The sequence below is a fragment of the Leuresthes tenuis genome, unplaced genomic scaffold, assembly GCF_036924035.1.
Source record: "Leuresthes tenuis unplaced genomic scaffold, fLeuTen1.0.hap1 SCAF_8, whole genome shotgun sequence".
Lineage (NCBI taxonomy): Eukaryota > Metazoa > Chordata > Actinopteri > Atheriniformes > Atherinopsidae > Leuresthes > Leuresthes tenuis.
In genome coordinates, this window is record NW_027325362.1 from 25,779,742 (window position 1) to 25,797,048 (window position 17,307).

The following is a 17,307-nucleotide window of genomic DNA, read 5'->3' on the forward strand; positions in this document are numbered from 1 at the left end:
GGGCATCAAGGGGAGCTTTACATTTATAAAACTTCCCTTGGCAAAACAAATCTGTTTGGCATCAAAGGTATTCAGACTACAATTCTTCTGACATAATGCTGAACAGGACAAGGGGAAAAAAAAGTAAAGAAGACAGTTCTGCCGAAAGCCAGGGATAGACCTGTTCTAAGTTCTATACTTTTTAAAAGGGGCGTGTTTATCAACTATGGAATTAGAAGATTTACAAAAATGGTCAAGTGCTAGATCTTCATATGGGATTTTAACAGTGTCATATAACTATTCAACAGATCAGTTAAAAAAAAGCCTGCTCATGGAGATGTTTCAGGATCTGGATACCAAGCGTGGACCTAATGTTTTCATTTTTGCAATTCTGATACAGGCTATTGAGCAGTGATAACTAACACCAAGTTCAGATACTGCGGATTTTCTACCTTTGATTTGTTAAGATTGAGCCAATCAGGGACAACCTTGAAGGATCTCTTTGGTTTTGTAGGATCTGTAATTACCTGAGAAAGGTTGATATTGGTACACACCTTTTTTAAAAGATCAGAGGCAGAGTTCAACTTGTTTCAATTAAAATTGCCACACAGAGATTGGGTTTAGGCCACATGCACACAGAATGACATCAACAAATATAAGAAATATTAAACATTTACACATAGATTTTTGAATATATGTAGAGGAATGATACTTTGAAATGTGCTCATTGCGGAGTTATGATCAGTTGAGTAATGAAGGTTGAACTATTCTGGGAAAGAGGTTCTATTCCCAGCATCATGATGGACACTCCTGATATAGAAGGTTTCGCTAACGCATTGGAATTGTTTTACTATTTTCATATGCATGTGCAATGAAGAATTGCTTGCTGCTGATAAATGCAAAGAAGAACAGCTTACACATAGATGCTCACATATAGGCTGCTGAATGCAATGAAGACCTGCTTATCAAGTAAAGTTCAATGTCAATGTGTAATATTCAATTAGGATTTGCAAAACAGTGAAGTTAAACAATGAATGGGTCCATAGTCGGTATGAGAAGACTACAGGAATATTTACCTGGGTGTACGTTCAAACAGAGATGAGAAAATTGCGATAAATAATTGTTTGTTTGTTTGTTAGTATGTATAGGAATGTTATGTGTATAAACTGTGTTGAGTTATAGTTACTCAGTAGTGTCTCAGTGAAACAACCGACGGGGGAAGCCTTGCGGTGACAACAAAAGCAGTGTTTTACTGATCAGTCAAGTTGCTCCAGTGTACTCCATACAAACTGGTTGGCTACTGAAGGGATAGAAAATGGGGAATACTTGTTTTAAAGCAAACAAGGAATTAGATGGGAAAAATACATGTTTTAACGGGACCCAGACAATATTAAATACTCAGACAGATGGGAGAAGAAGTGTAGTTTTGTAGGAAATCACAAAATTATTACATAGAATTAGTGAAATCAATTGAAGAATGCCTTTCTGAAGAGCTGTTTACCACAGATGAGCAGCTTTGCGACCAAGCACATTGTAGATCGCTTTACTGCCAAAATGATCTAATTTAATGGATTGGTTTAGACATGCATAACAGCATTTTAAGAACAAAGAGAGAAACAAAAAGGGACAACGCTTCATGGTGGAAGGTGATGTATAAATAACTGTGTATATGATGAAGGGGGTGGCAACACCCATTCCGAAATCCCGCCATTCCGACATCCCGCTATTCCGACATCCCACCATTCCGACATACCACCATTCCGACATACCACCATTCCGACATGCAAACGTCCCACCATTCCGACATCCCACCATTGCGACATCCCGCTATTCTGACGTTCAAATGTCCCACCATTCCGACAAGGCTTTCCGTATAAGGAAATGTGTGTTACTCAACAGGTGAGTCCCTTCTTTCTGTTCATGCAATTTATATGTTTAACATGTTTATAGACAAGCGTTATTAAAAACACAAAGTCTCGGCAACTGGAGGAGGAGAAGCAGTCCGCGGTGGTTTTCAATCACACACTCCAATGCTACTTGTTTCAACTTCCGAAAATTTAATCCAGGAAAAAAAGGCTTACAAACATGGACCAAAACGGCTCCATAACACGCACAAGAATCCAAAAGAAACGAAAGTTAACTAAAAGAAAGCAAATAAACAGTATGAAGTGGTCAAAATTGGTTTTACGCATGCCTATGTGCGTCTGGCACATGCGTCTTCGGGCTCTCCCACGTTGGTTTGTGGATGAAAGCTATATGTTCAGCTGTAATGTCATGTAAAAACAATCTCTACATGACATTTACTCCCAGGTGTGACCAGTTAGGTCCTTAAGATATCAACAGGCTGTATAAAGCTACAACCGTTGCGGCTGTGTGTTTGTGCCAAATGCGCAAAACCCATCCGCGCTTCCCAAAATTGGAGTGAGTACTCATAAATCACGTGAATAACATGAATAAACGTTTTTACTGCATTTTGTTGTGTTTTATACGTTCTATGCTGTCATTTCTATCTTCTCCTATTGGCAAGGCAAGGCAGAGTGCTCGCAACTGTGTCCTGTGCAGTAGCCGTGATATCTGTAATTGCAATTATTACTTTTGCATATGATGACAGCGTGCAAAAGACGCATGGGCTCTGTGGAGAGCTCCGCTCCAGCTGGCTGCTGTGACAGCTCACTGACACTGTATTTCTGCTTAATCAGTTTCAGTCTCGCCAGAGTTACATTAATATCTGTATTTTTATATTTGAAATTCAGGGGATTTTGATAATAGATTATTAAAGTTTGTTTGCGAGGCTGTGGCCTCTGCATGTGCAAAGCTTGTGCGACAAACTTTAGGGCGTATTTGCGCCGGCATATCATTAGTGCAAATTGTTTTGGGTAAAAAATAGGCTATTAAAAGGAACTGTCGGAATGGCGGTATGTTAAAAAAAACAAAAAACATACCGCCATTCCGACCATAGGAGGAAAAAAGTGTCGGAATGGTGGGACGTTTGATAAAAAATTAAGTGTCGCCATTCCGACAATTGGAGACCCATGTCGGAATGGCGAGATGTCGGAATGGCAGCATGTAACCATGATGAAGGAGAGACCATTTGAGCAGCACAGCCATTTCGCAGCACAGGGACAGCAATCCAAGTTACAGGATCTCCCACGTGGTATCACCTGTCACATTGTGTCAAGGCATCAAAAGAAGAAAAAATCACCAAACTCAAGGACAAAAAGACAAAGACTCCGGTGAACGAAGACAGAGGACTGACAAACCAGAAATACAAAAGGATTCTCGATATCAAGATCCAGAAGAAGAGGCTAACAATGCCACGAACACTTACGATGCTGGGAATGATGCCAGCAATGAACAGAGAAGAAGATTCAGTGTCATCAATCTGCATTACGTGCCTCTAATGAGGGGGTGAATATAGAATCCTCAACGATTACAACGTCTCTGGGAACTGTGACAACAACAAGGTTTAAACCATTTTGATATATATTGTAACCTATTGTCTAAGGAATAGTGCTGAAAATGAGGTAAATCTAATCCACCACTGTCCTTGGTCTTCTGTAGGGTTTTTAAACTAATACGTGGTGGTTTGTTTTTCCACAGAAATTTGGAGATGCATGAATCTAGTGACTTAAACCAAGTAGCAGATGGTTTTATGGGGATCATTGAGAACAAATAGTTAACTTTTGGTAGTATCATCATTTTAATGGATGTAACTCTCCCCATAAGTGATATAGGTAAGGACTTCCAACGAGAGATCGTCCTCTACTGTCTTTAATAATTGCACATAATTTAGCTTTGTTAGCTCTGAGAGCCTGGAGGAAATGTTTATGCCTAAATATCTAATATTTCCTGACTGTAAAGTGATCGCAGGTATATTATGGACCCTACAGTTAATGGGCAGAACTGTGGTCTTAGACCAGTTGATAGAGTAGTCAGAAAGTGCTGAGAATTTATTTATGAGTGTGATCGTGTGACTGAGAGACGTCTGTGAGTTCTGAAGGAAAAGTAATACATCATCAGCATAAAGACTTATTTTATGCTCAATATTTTGGGATTAATTACTCACAAACGGGTAAGAAAAGGTAGTATTGCCAGACCATACATGATCAAAACAGGGAGCGGAGGTGGTTCAGCTGCAAGGTGTGAATGTCTGACTATAGTTTGTAAAAAGCGGGTAAGATAAGGTGCGAATGCCCGACAATGTATGATCAAAAGAGGGAGCGGAGTGTTTTGGCTACAAGAAGGTTTGAATATCCGACCATAGTTTGTAAAAAGCGGGTAAGAAAAGGTTACCATACATCATCAAAAGCAGGAGTGGATGTGTTCGGCTACAAGAAGATTTGAATGTCCATCAATAATTGCTTTAAAACATGAAAGAAAATTTTCGAATATCAAACCGCACATGATCATAAGCGGGAGAGGAGTTGTTCAGCTGCAAGAAGGTGTGAATGTCCACCCATAATTACTGAAAAATGGGTAAGAAAAGGTGAAAATGCCCAACCATACATCATCAAAAGCAGGAGTGGATGTGTTCGGCTACAAGAAAGTTTGAATGTCCGACCATAGTTTGTAAAAAGCGGGTAAGAAAAGGTTCGAATGCCCGAACATAGACATTCAAAAGAGGGAGCGGAGGTGTTCCGCTGTAAGAAGGTGTAAATGTCCGACCATAGTTGTTAAAAAACGGGTAAGAAAAGGTTAAAATACCCGACTGTACACGATCAATAGGGGGAGCGGAGTTGTTTGGCTACAAGAAGGTGTGAAAGTCCGACCACGGTTTGTAAAAAGCGGGTAAGAAAAGGTTCGAATGCCCGAATATATACCATCAAAAGTGGAAGTGGATGTGTTCGGCTGCAAGAAGGTGTGAACGTCCGACCAAAGTTTGTAAAAAGCAGTTAAGAAAAGGTTCGAATATCCAACCAAACATAATCAAAAGCGGGAGCAGAGCTGTTCGACTGCAAGTAGGTGTGAATGTCAGATCATAATTTGCAAAAAGCTGATGAGAAAGGGTGAGAATGCCCGGCTATACACCATCAAATGCGGGAGCGGAAGTGTTCGGCTGTGAGTAGGTGTGAATGTCCAACCATAATTGCTGAAAAATGTGTTAGAAGAGACTAGAATGCCGGACAAGACATCATCAAATGCGGGAGCGGAGTTGTTCGGCTGTGAGTAGGTGTGAATCTCCGAGCATAGTTTGTAAAAAGGGGGTAAGAATAGGTTCGAATGCCCGAACATACACTATAAAAACAGGGAGCTGAGGTGGCTCAGCTGCAAGGTGTGAATGTCTGACTATAGTTTGTAAATAAGGTGCGAATGCCCAACCATACATTATCAAAAGCAGGTGTGAATGTCAGATCATAATTTGCAAAAAGCTGATGAGAAAGGGTGAGAATGCCCGACTATACACCATCAAATGCGGGAGCGGAGTTGTTCGGCTGTGAGTAAGTGTGAATCTCCGACCATAATTGCTGAAAAATGTGTTAGAAAAGGTAAGAATGCCGGTCCATACATCATCAAAAGCGGGAGAGGTGGTGTTCGGCTGCAAGTAGGTGTGAATGTCCAGCCATAATTACTAACAAACGGGTAAGAAAAGGTAGTATTGCCAGACCATACATGATCAAAACAGGGAGCGGAGGTGGTTCAGCTGCAAGAAGGTGTGAATGTCCGACTAAAGTTCAAATATATTAACAAAAGCGGGAGGAGAGGTCTTCGGATGAGAGTGGTTGAGAATTTCCAACCATAATCTATAAAATGCGGTGAAAAAAAAGGTGTGATAGAACACTAAAAGGTGGAGCGGAAGTGTTCGGCTGCAAGAAGGTGTGAATGTCCGACTATATTTGGTGAAAAGCAGGTGAAGCAAGGTCTGAATGCCCAACCTTACATCATCAAAAGCGAGATCAGAGGTGTTTGGCTGCATGAAGGCCATAGTTTGCCAAAAGCGGGTAAGCTGCGAATGACCGACTAAATATCAACAAAAGGTCTTCGGATGCAAGTGGGTGTGAATATCCCACCATACAAGTATGGTGGAGAGGAAGCTGTGAACAGCCGACCATAGTTGGCAAAAAGCGGGTGAGAAAAGGTGCGAATGTCCAACCATACATGATCAAAACAGGGAGCGGAGGTGTTTGGCTGTGACAAGGTGTGAATGTCCACCCAAAATTAATGAAAAGCGGGCAACAAGTAGGTTTGAATGCCCAACCATACATCATCAAAAGCAGGAGTGGATGTGTTCGGCTACAAGAAGGTTTGAATGTCCGAGCATAGTTTGTAAAAAGCGGGTAAGAAAAGGTTCGAATGCCCAAACATACACCATCAAAAGAGGGAGCGGAGGTGTTCCGCTGTAAGAAGGTGTGAATGTCCGACCATAGTTGGTAAAAAACGTGTAAGAAAAGGTTAAAATACCCGACTGTACACAATCAATAGGGGGAGCGGAGTTGTTCGGCTACAAGAAGGTGTGAAAGTCCAACCATGGTTTGTAAAAAGCTGGTAAGAAAATGTTCGAATGCCCGAATATATACCATCAAAAGCGGAAGCGGAGGTGTTCGACTGCAAGTAGGTGTGAATGTCCAGCCATAATTACTCACAAACGGGTAAGAAAAGGTAGTATTGCCAGACCATACATGATCAAAACAGGGAGCTGAGGTGGTTCAGCTGCAAGGTGTGAATGTCTGACTATAGTTTGTAAAAAGCGGGTAAGACAAGGTGCGAATGCCCGACAATATATGATCAAAAGAGGGAGTTGAGGTCTTCGGCTGCAAGGTCTGAATGTCCAACCATAATTTCTAAAAACCGGGTAAGAAAAGGCTCGAAATTCCGACTATACACAATCAAAAGCGGGAGCGGGAGGTTTTCAGCTGCAAATCCTTCACTCAAACCAAGTGATAACTGCTTTGTCCTTCATATTTATCAATGTCTAGATCGACTTCAACAAAGAACAACATTGTACTTTGCAGTAAAGAAAGAGCAAATCAAAAGTTTTAGGAATCCGAGAATAAGCTTATTTTCATGAGTTCTGCACGATTATTGATTTTACTATAAATGAATGCCTTCACCCAAACTATGTTAAAACTGCTTTGTCCTTCATATTTATCAATGTCTAGATTGACTTCAACAAAGAACAACACTGGATTTTGCAGCAGAAGAAAGAGCAACACTGAAGGATTAGTAATCCGAGAATAAGCTTATTTTCATACGTTCTGCATGATTTGGGATTTTATGTATAAAATGAATTCCTTCACTCAAACCAAGTTAAAACTGATTTGTCCTTCATATTTATCAATGTCTAGATCGACTTCAACAAAGAACAACATTGTATTTTGCAGTAGAAGAAAAAGCAACACTGAAGGATCAGGAATCCGAGAATAAGCTTCTTTTCATACGTTCTGCATGCACGTTTCTTACCCGTTTGTGAGTAATTATGGCTGGATATTGACACCTACTTGCAGCTGAACACAATCTCTCTCGCTTTTAATTATGTTTGGATATTCGAACCTTTTCTTTACTGCTTTTTGCCAACTTTGGTCGGACGTTCACACCTTCTTGCAGCCGAACACCTCCGCTTCCGCTTTTGATGGTATATATTCGGGCATTCGAAACTTTTCTTACCAGCTTTTTACAAACGATGGTTGGACTTTCACACCTTCTTGTAGCCGAACAACTCCGCTCCCGCTATTGATTGTGTACAGTCGGGTATTTTAACCTTTTCTTACCCGCTTTTTACCAACTATGGTCGGACATTTACACCTTCTTACAGCGGAACACCTCCGCTCCCTCTTTTGATGGTCTATGTTCGGGCATTCAAACCTTTTCTTACCCGCTTATTACAAACTATGGTCAGACATTCAAACCTTCTTGTAGCCGAACACATCCACTCCTGCTTTTGATGATGTATGGTTGGGCATTTTCACCTTTTCTTACCCATTTTTCAGTAATTATGGGTGGACATTCACACCTTCTTGCAGCTGAACAACTCCTCTCCCGCTTATGATCATGTGCGGTTTGATATTCGAAAATTTTCTTTCATGTTTTAAAGCAATTATTGATGGACATTCAAATCTTCTTGTAGCCGAACACATCCACTCCTGCTTTTGATGATGTATGGTTTGGCATTCGCACCTATCTTTTACCCATTTCTCAGGAATTTTGGGTGGACATTCAGACCTTCTTGCAGCCGAAAACCTCTGCTCCCTCTTTTGATCATACATTGTCGGGCATTCGCACCTTATCTTACCCGCTTTTTACAAACTATAGTCAGACATTCACACCTTGGTGCTGAACCACCTCAGCTCCCTGTTATGATCATGTATGGTCTGGCAATACTACCTTTTCTTACCCGTTTGTGAGTAATTATGGCTGGACATTCACACCTACTTGCAGTCGAACAGCTCTGCTCCCGCTTTTGATTATGTTTGGTTGGATATTCGAACCTTTTCTTAACTGCTTCTTACAAACTTTGGTCGGACGTTCACACCTTCTTGCAGCCGAACACTTCCACTCCACCTTTTAGTGTTCTATCACACCTTTTTTTTCACCGCATTTTATAGATTATGGTTGGAAATTCTCAACCACTCTCATCCGAAGACCTCTCCTCCCGCTTTTGTTAATATATTTGAACTTTAGTCGGACATTCACACCTTCTTGCAGCTGAACCACCTCCGCTCCCTGTTTTGATCATGTATGGTATGGCAATACTACCTTTTCTTACCCGTTTGTTAGTAATTATGGCTGGACATTCACACCTACTTGCAGCCGAACACCACCTCTCCCGCTTTTGATGATGTATGGACCGGCATTCTTACCTTTTCTAACACATTTTTCAGCAATTATGGTCGGACATTCACACTTACTCACAGCCGAACAACTCCGCTCCCGCATTTGATGGTGTATAGTCGGGCATTCTCACCCTTTCTCATCAGCTTTTTGCAAATTATGATCTGACATTCACACCTGCTTTTGATAATGTATGGTTGGGCATTCGCACCTTTTCTTACCCATTTTTCAGTAATTATGGGTGGACATTCACACCTTCTTGCAGCTGAACACCTCCTCTCCCGCTATTGATTGTGTACAGTCGGGTATTTTAACCTTTTCTTACCCGCTTTTTACCAAATATGGTCGGATATTCACACCGTCTTACAGCGGAACACCTCTGCTCCCGCTTTTGATGGTGTATAGTCAGGCGCTTGAACCTTTTCTTACCCGCTTTTTACAAACTATGGTCGGACATTCAAACCTTCTTGTAGCCGAAAACCTCCGCTCCCTCTTTTGATTATACATTGTTGGGCATTCGCACCTTATTTACAAACTATAGTCAGACATTCACACCTTGCAGCTGAGCCACCTCAGCTCCCTGTTTTGATAGTGTATGTTCGGGCATTCGAACCTATTCTTACCCCCTTTTTACAAACTATGCTCGGAGATTCACACCTACTCACAGCCGAACAACTCCGCTCCCATATTTGATGATGTCTTGTCCGGCATTCTAGTCTCTTCTAACACATTTTTCAGCAATTATGGTCGGACATTCACACCTACTCACAGCCGAACACTTCCACTCCCGCATTTGATGGTGTATAGCCGGGCATTCTCACCCTTTCTCATCAGCTTTTTGCAAATTATGATCTGACATTCACACCTACTTGCAGTCGAAAAGCTCTGCTCCCGCTTTTGATTATGTTTGGTTGGATATTCGAACCTTTTCTTAACTGCTTTTTACAAACTTTGGTCGGACGTTCACACCTTCTTGCAGCCGAACACATCCACTTCCACTTTTGATGGTATATATTCGGGCATTCGAACCTTTTCTTACCCGCTTTTTACAAACCGTGGTCGGACTTTCACACCTTCTTGTAGCCAAACAACTCCGCTCCCGCTATTGATTGTGTACAGTCGGGTATTTTAACCTTTTCTTACCCGCTTTTTACCAACTATGGTCGGACATTTACACCTTCTTACAGCGGAACACCTCCGCTCCCTCTTTTGATGGTCTATGTTCGGGCATTCGAACCTTTTCTTACCCGCTTATTACAAACTATGGTCAGACATTCAAACCTTCTTGTAGCCGAACACATCCACTCCTGCTTTTGATGATGTATGGTTGGGCATTTTCACCTTTTCTTACCCATTTTTCAGTAATTATGGGTGGACATTCACACCTTCTTGCAGCTGAACAACTCCTCTCCCGCTTATGATCATGTGCGGTTTGATATTCGAAAATTTTCTTTCATGTTTTAAAGCAATTATTGATGGACATTCAAATCTTCTTGTAGCCGAACACATCCACTCCTGCTTTTGATGATGTATGGTTTGGCATTCGCACCTATTTTTTACCCATTTCTCAGGAATTTTGGATGGACATTCAGACCTTCTTGCAGCCGAAAACCTCTGCTCCCTCTTTTGATCATACATTGTCGGGCATTCGCACCTTATCTTACCCGCTTTTTACAAACTATAGTCAGACATTCACACCTTGGTGCTGAACCACCTCAGCTCCCTGTTTTGATCATGTATGGTCTGGCAATACTACCTTTTCTTACCCGTTTGTGAGTAATTATGGCTGGACATTCACACCTACTTGCAGTCGAACAGCTCTGCTCCCGCTTTTGATTATGTTTGGTTGGATATTCGAACCTTTTCTTAACTGCTTTTTACAAACTTTGGTCGGACGTTCACACCTTCTTGCAGCCAAAAACCTCCGCTCCCTCTTTTGATCATACATTGTCGGGCATTCGCACCTTTTCTTACCCGTTTTTTACAAACCATGGTGGGACTTTCAAACCTTCTTGTAGTCCAACACATCCACTCCTGCTTTTGATGATGTATGGTTGGATATTCGAACCTTTTCTTAACTGCTTTTTACAAACTTTGGTCGGACGTTCACACCTTCTTGCAGCCGAACACATCCACTTCCACTTTTGATGGTATATATTCGGGCATTCGAACCTTTTCTTACCCGCTTTTTACAAACCGTGGTCGGACTTTCACACCTTCTTGTAGCCAAACAACTCCGCTCCCGCTATTGATTGTGTACAGTCGGGTATTTTAACCTTTTCTTACCCGCTTTTTACCAACTATGGTCGGACATTTACACCTTCTTACAGCGGAACACCTCCGCTCCCTCTTTTGATGGTCTATGTTCGGGCATTCGAACCTTTTCTTACCCGCTTTTTACAAACTATGGTCAGACATTCAAACCTTCTTGTAGCCGAACACATCCACTCCTGCTTTTGATGATGTATGGTTGGGCATTTTCACCTTTTCTTACCCATTTTTCAGTAATTATGGGTGGACATTCACACCTTCTTGCAGCTGAACAACTCCTCTCCCGCTTATGATCATGTGCGGTTTGATATTCGAAAATTTTCTTTCATGTTTTAAAGCAATTATTGATGGACATTCAAATCTTCTTGTAGCCGAACACATCCACTCCTGCTTTTGATGATGTATGGTTTGGCATTCGCACCTATTTTTTACCCATTTCTCAGGAATTTTGGATGGACATTCAGACCTTCTTGCAGCCGAAAACCTCTGCTCCCTCTTTTGATCATACATTGTCGGGCATTCGCACCTTATCTTACCCGCTTTTTACAAACTATAGTCAGACATTCACACCTTGGTGCTGAACCACCTCAGCTCCCTGTTTTGATCATGTATGGTCTGGCAATACTACCTTTTCTTACCCGTTTGTGAGTAATTATGGCTGGACATTCACACCTACTTGCAGTCGAACAGCTCTGCTCCCGCTTTTGATTATGTACAGTCGGGTATTTTAACCTTTTCTTACCCGCTTTTTACCAAATATGGTCGGATATTCACACCGTCTTACAGCGGAACACCTCTGCTCCCGCTTTTGATGGTGTATAGTCAGGCGCTTGAACCTTTTCTTACCCGCTTTTTACAAACTATGGTCGGACATTCAAACCTTCTTGTAGCCGAAAACCTCCGCTCCCTCTTTTGATTATACATTGTTGGGCATTCGCACCTTATTTACAAACTATAGTCAGACATTCACACCTTGCAGCTGAGCCACCTCAGCTCCCTGTTTTGATAGTGTATGTTCGGGCATTCGAACCTATTCTTACCCCCTTTTTATAAACTATGCTCGGAGATTCACACCTACTCACAGCCGAACAACTCCGCTCCCATATTTGATGATGTCTTGTCCGGCATTCTAGTCTCTTCTAACACATTTTTCAGCAATTATGGTCGGACATTCACACCTACACACAGCCGAACACTTCCACTCCCGCATTTGATGGTGTATAGCCGGGCATTCTCACCCTTTCTCATCAGCTTTTTGCAAATTATGATCTGACATTCACACCTACTTGCAGTCGAACAGCTCTGCTCCCGCTTTTGATTATGTTTGGTTGGATATTCGAACCTTTTCTTAACTGCTTTTTACAAACTTTGGTCGGACGTTCACACCTTCTTGCAGCCGAACACATCCACTTCCACTTTTGATGGTATATATTCGGGCATTCGAACCTTTTCTTACCCGCTTTTTACAAACCGTGGTCGGACTTTCACACCTTCTTGTAGCCAAACAACTCCGCTCCCGCTATTGATTGTGTACAGTCGGGTATTTTAACCTTTTCTTACCCGCTTTTTACCAACTATGGTCGGACATTTACACCTTCTTACAGCGGAACACCTCCGCTCCCTCTTTTGATGGTCTATGTTCGGGCATTCGAACCTTTTCTTACCCGCTTATTACAAACTATGGTCAGACATTCAAACCTTCTTGTAGCCGAACACATCCACTCCTGCTTTTGATGATGTATGGTTGGGCATTTTCACCTTTTCTTACCCATTTTTCAGTAATTATGGGTGGACATTCACACCTTCTTGCAGCTGAACAACTCGTCTCCCGCTTATGATCATGTGCGGTTTGATATTCGAAAATTTTCTTTCATGTTTTAAAGCAATTATTGATGGACATTCAAATCTTCTTGTAGCCGAACACATCCACTCCTGCTTTTGATGATGTATGGTTTGGCATTCGCACCTATTTTTTACCCATTTCTCAGGAATTTTGGATGGACATTCAGACCTTCTTGCAGCCGAAAACCTCTGCTCCCTCTTTTGATCATACATTGTCGGGCATTCGCACCTTATCTTACCCGCTTTTTACAAACTATAGTCAGACATTCACACCTTGGTGCTGAACCACCTCAGCTCCCTGTTTTGATCATGTATGGTCTGGCAATACTACCTTTTCTTACCCGTTTGTGAGTAATTATGGCTGGACATTCACACCTACTTGCAGTCGAACAGCTCTGCTCCCGCTTTTGATTATGTTTGGTTGGATATTCGAACCTTTTCTTAACTGCTTTTTACAAACTTTGGTCGGACGTTCACACCTTCTTGCAGCCGAACACATCCACTTCCACTTTTGATGGTATATATTCGGGCATTCGAACCTTTTCTTACCCGCTTTTTACAAACCGTGGTCGGACTTTCACACCTTCTTGTAGCCAAACAACTCCGCTCCCGCTATTGATTGTGTACAGTCGGGTATTTTAACCTTTTCTTACCCGCTTTTTACCAACTATGGTCGGACATTTACACCTTCTTACAGCGGAACACCTCCGCTCCCTCTTTTGATGGTCTATGTTCGGGCATTCGAACCTTTTCTTACCCGCTTATTACAAACTATGGTCAGACATTCAAACCTTCTTGTAGCCGAACACATCCACTCCTGCTTTTGATGATGTATGGTTGGGCATTTTCACCTTTTCTTACCCATTTTTCAGTAATTATGGGTGGACATTCACACCTTCTTGCAGCTGAACAACTCCTCTCCCGCTTATGATCATGTGCGGTTTGATATTCGAAAATTTTCTTTCATGTTTTAAAGCAATTATTGATGGACATTCAAATCTTCTTGTAGCCGAACACATCCACTCCTGCTTTTGATGATGTATGGTTTGGCATTCGCACCTATTTTTTACCCATTTCTCAGGAATTTTGGATGGACATTCAGACCTTCTTGCAGCCGAAAACCTCTGCTCCCTCTTTTGATCATACATTGTCGGGCATTCGCACCTTATCTTACCCGCTTTTTACAAACTATAGTCAGACATTCACACCTTGGTGCTGAACCACCTCAGCTCCCTGTTTTGATCATGTATGGTCTGGCAATACTACCTTTTCTTACCCGTTTGTGAGTAATTATGGCTGGACATTCACACCTACTTGCAGTCGAACAGCTCTGCTCCCGCTTTTGATTATGTTTGGTTGGATATTCGAACCTTTTCTTAACTGCTTTTTACAAACTTTGGTCGGACGTTCACACCTTCTTGCAGCCGAACACCTCCGCTTCCGCTTTTGATGGTATATATTCGGGCATTCGAAGCCTTTCTTAGCAGCTTTTTACAAACCATGGTTGGACTTTCACACCTTCTTGTAGCCGAAAAACTCCGCTCCCGCTATTGATTGTGTACAGTCGGGTATTTTAACCTTTTCTTACCCGCTTTTTACCAACTATGGTCGGACATTCACACCGTCTTACAGCGGAACATCTCCGCTCCCGCTTTTGATGGTGTATTGTCAGGCATTTGAACCTTTTCTTACCTGCTTTTTACCAACTATGGTCGGACATTCACACCGTCTTACAGCGGAACATCTCCGCTCCCGCTTTTGATGGTGTATTGTCAGGCATTTGAACCTTTTCTTACCCGCTTTTTACAAACTATGGTCGGACATTCAAACCTTCTTGTAGCCAAAAACCTCCGCTCCCTCTTTTGATCATACATTGTCGGGCATTCGCACCTTTTCTTACCCGTTTTTTACAAACCATGGTGGGACTTTCAAACCTTCTTGTAGTCCAACACATCCACTCCTGCTTTTGATGATGTATGTTTGGGCATTCGCACCTTTTCATACCCATTTTTCAGTAATTATGGGTGGCCATTCACACCTTCTTGCAGCTGAACACCTCCTCTCCCGCTTATGATGGTGTATAGTCAGGCTTTCAAGCCTTTTCTTACCCGGATTTTACAAAATATAGTTGGACATTCAGACCTTCTTACAGCCGAAAACCTCCACTCCCTCTTTTGATCATACATTGTCGGGCATTAGCACCTTTTCTTACCCGCTTTTTACAAACCATAGTCGGACTTTCACATCTTTTAGTAGCCGAACAACTCCGCTCCCGCTTTTGATTGTGTACAGTCGGGTATTTTAACCTTTTCTTACCCGCTTTTTACCAACTATGGTCGGACATTCACACCTTCTTACAGCGGAACACCTCCGCTCCCTCTTTTGATGGTGTATGTTCGGGCAGTCAAACCTTTTCTTACCTGCTTTTTACAAACTATGGTCAGACATTCAACCCTTCTTGGAGCCGAACACATCCACTCCTGCTTTTGATTATGTATAGTTGGGCATTCGCACCTTTTCTTACCCATTTTTCAGTAATTATGGGTGTACATTCACACCTTCTTGCAGCCGACCACCTCCGCTCCCTCTTTTGATCATACATTTTCGGGCATTCGCACCTTTTCTTACCCGCTTTTTACAAACCATGGTCGGACTTTCACACCTTTTAGTAGCCGAACAACTCCGCACCCGCTACTGATTGTGTACAGTCGGGTATTTTAACCTTTTCTTACCCGTTTTTTACCAACTATGGTCGGACATTAACACCTTCTTACAGCGGAACACCTCCGCTCCCTCCTTTGATGGTGTATGTTCGGGCATTCGAACCTTTTCTTACCCGCTTTTTACAAACTATGGTCAGACGTTCAAACCTTCTTGTAGCCGAACATATCCACTCCTGCTTTTGATGATGTATGGTTGGGCATTCGAACCTACTTGTTGCCCGCTTTTCATTAATTATGGGTGGACATTCACACCTTGTCTCAGCCAAACACCTCCGCTCCCTGTTTTGATCATGTATGGTTTGACATTCGCACCTTTGCTTACCTTCTTTTTATACTGATTGCTCAAGATTAAGTTGTTCTTTCTCAAACTACAAAATTTTTTTAATTGTTGAAACTTGATTTGAAGTGGATAAATAAGGAAGACAAACAGTTTTAAGTCAGGCTGATGGCAATTAATTTTATAGCAAAATCTGTATTTCGTCATTTGTCGAGAGATGCTTATTGCTGAAGAAGTTCTTTCTCATTCTAAAAAGTACAACTTTGTTTATCATTGAAACTTGATTAGACATGAATAAATATGAAGGACAAAGCAGTCTTAACTTGGTTTGAGTTAAGGAATTCGTTTTATAGAAGAATCCGAATTCGTGCATAACTCGTAAAATAGAGCTTATTTTCGGAATTCTAAAGAATGAGTCTGGTTCTTTCTCATAATACAAAGTTTGTTGTTTATTGTTGAAACTTCATCAGACCGTTAGATATAGTCGGACTCACCTCGACGCACGGCTTGGGATCTGGAACCAGTACTCTTGAGAGGGGTTGGACTCTCTTCCACTCTGGAGTTGCCCGTGGTGAGAGGCGCAGAGCAGGTGTGGGCATACTTATTGCCCCCCGGCTGTGTGCCAGTACATTGGGGTTTACCCCAGTGAACGAGAGGGTAGCCTCCCTCCGCCTTTGGGTGGGGGGACGAGTCCTGACTGTTGTTTGTGCCTATGCGCCAAACAGCAGTTCAGAGTACCTACCCTTTTTGGAGTCTCTGGGGAGGCACTGGAGAATGCTCCTACCGGAGACTCCCTCATTCTGCTGGGGGACTTCAATGCTCACGTGGGCAATGAGAGTGAGACCTGGAGGGGTGTGATTGGGAGGAACGGCCCCCCCGATCTGAATCAGAGTGGTGTTATGTTGTTGGACTTCTGTGCCAGTCATAGACTGTCCATAACGAACACCATGTTCAGGCATAAGGGTGTCCATATGTGCACTTGGCACCAGGACACCCTTGGCCGCAGTTCGATGATCGACTTTGTGGTTGTATCATCGGACTTGCGGCCGTATGTCCTGGACACTCGGGTGAAGAGAGGGGCGGAGCTGTCAACTGATCACCACCTGGTGGTGAGTTGGCTCCGCTGGTGGGGGAGGATGCCGATCAGACCTGGCAGGCCCAAACGTATTGTGAGGGTCTGCTGGGAGCGTTTGTCAGAATCCCCCGTCAGAAGGAGCTTTAACTCCCACCTCCGGCAGAGCTTCAACCATATTTGAGGTGGGGGACATTGAGTCCGAATGGGCCATGTTCCGTGACTCCATTGCCGAGGCAGCTGGTCGGAGTTGTGGCCGTAAGGTGGTCGGTGCCTGTCGTGGTGGCAACCCTCGAACCTGCTGGTGGACACCAGTGGTGAGGGAAGCCGTCAAGCTGAAGAAGGAGTCCTATCGGGCCTTTTTGGCCAGTGGGACC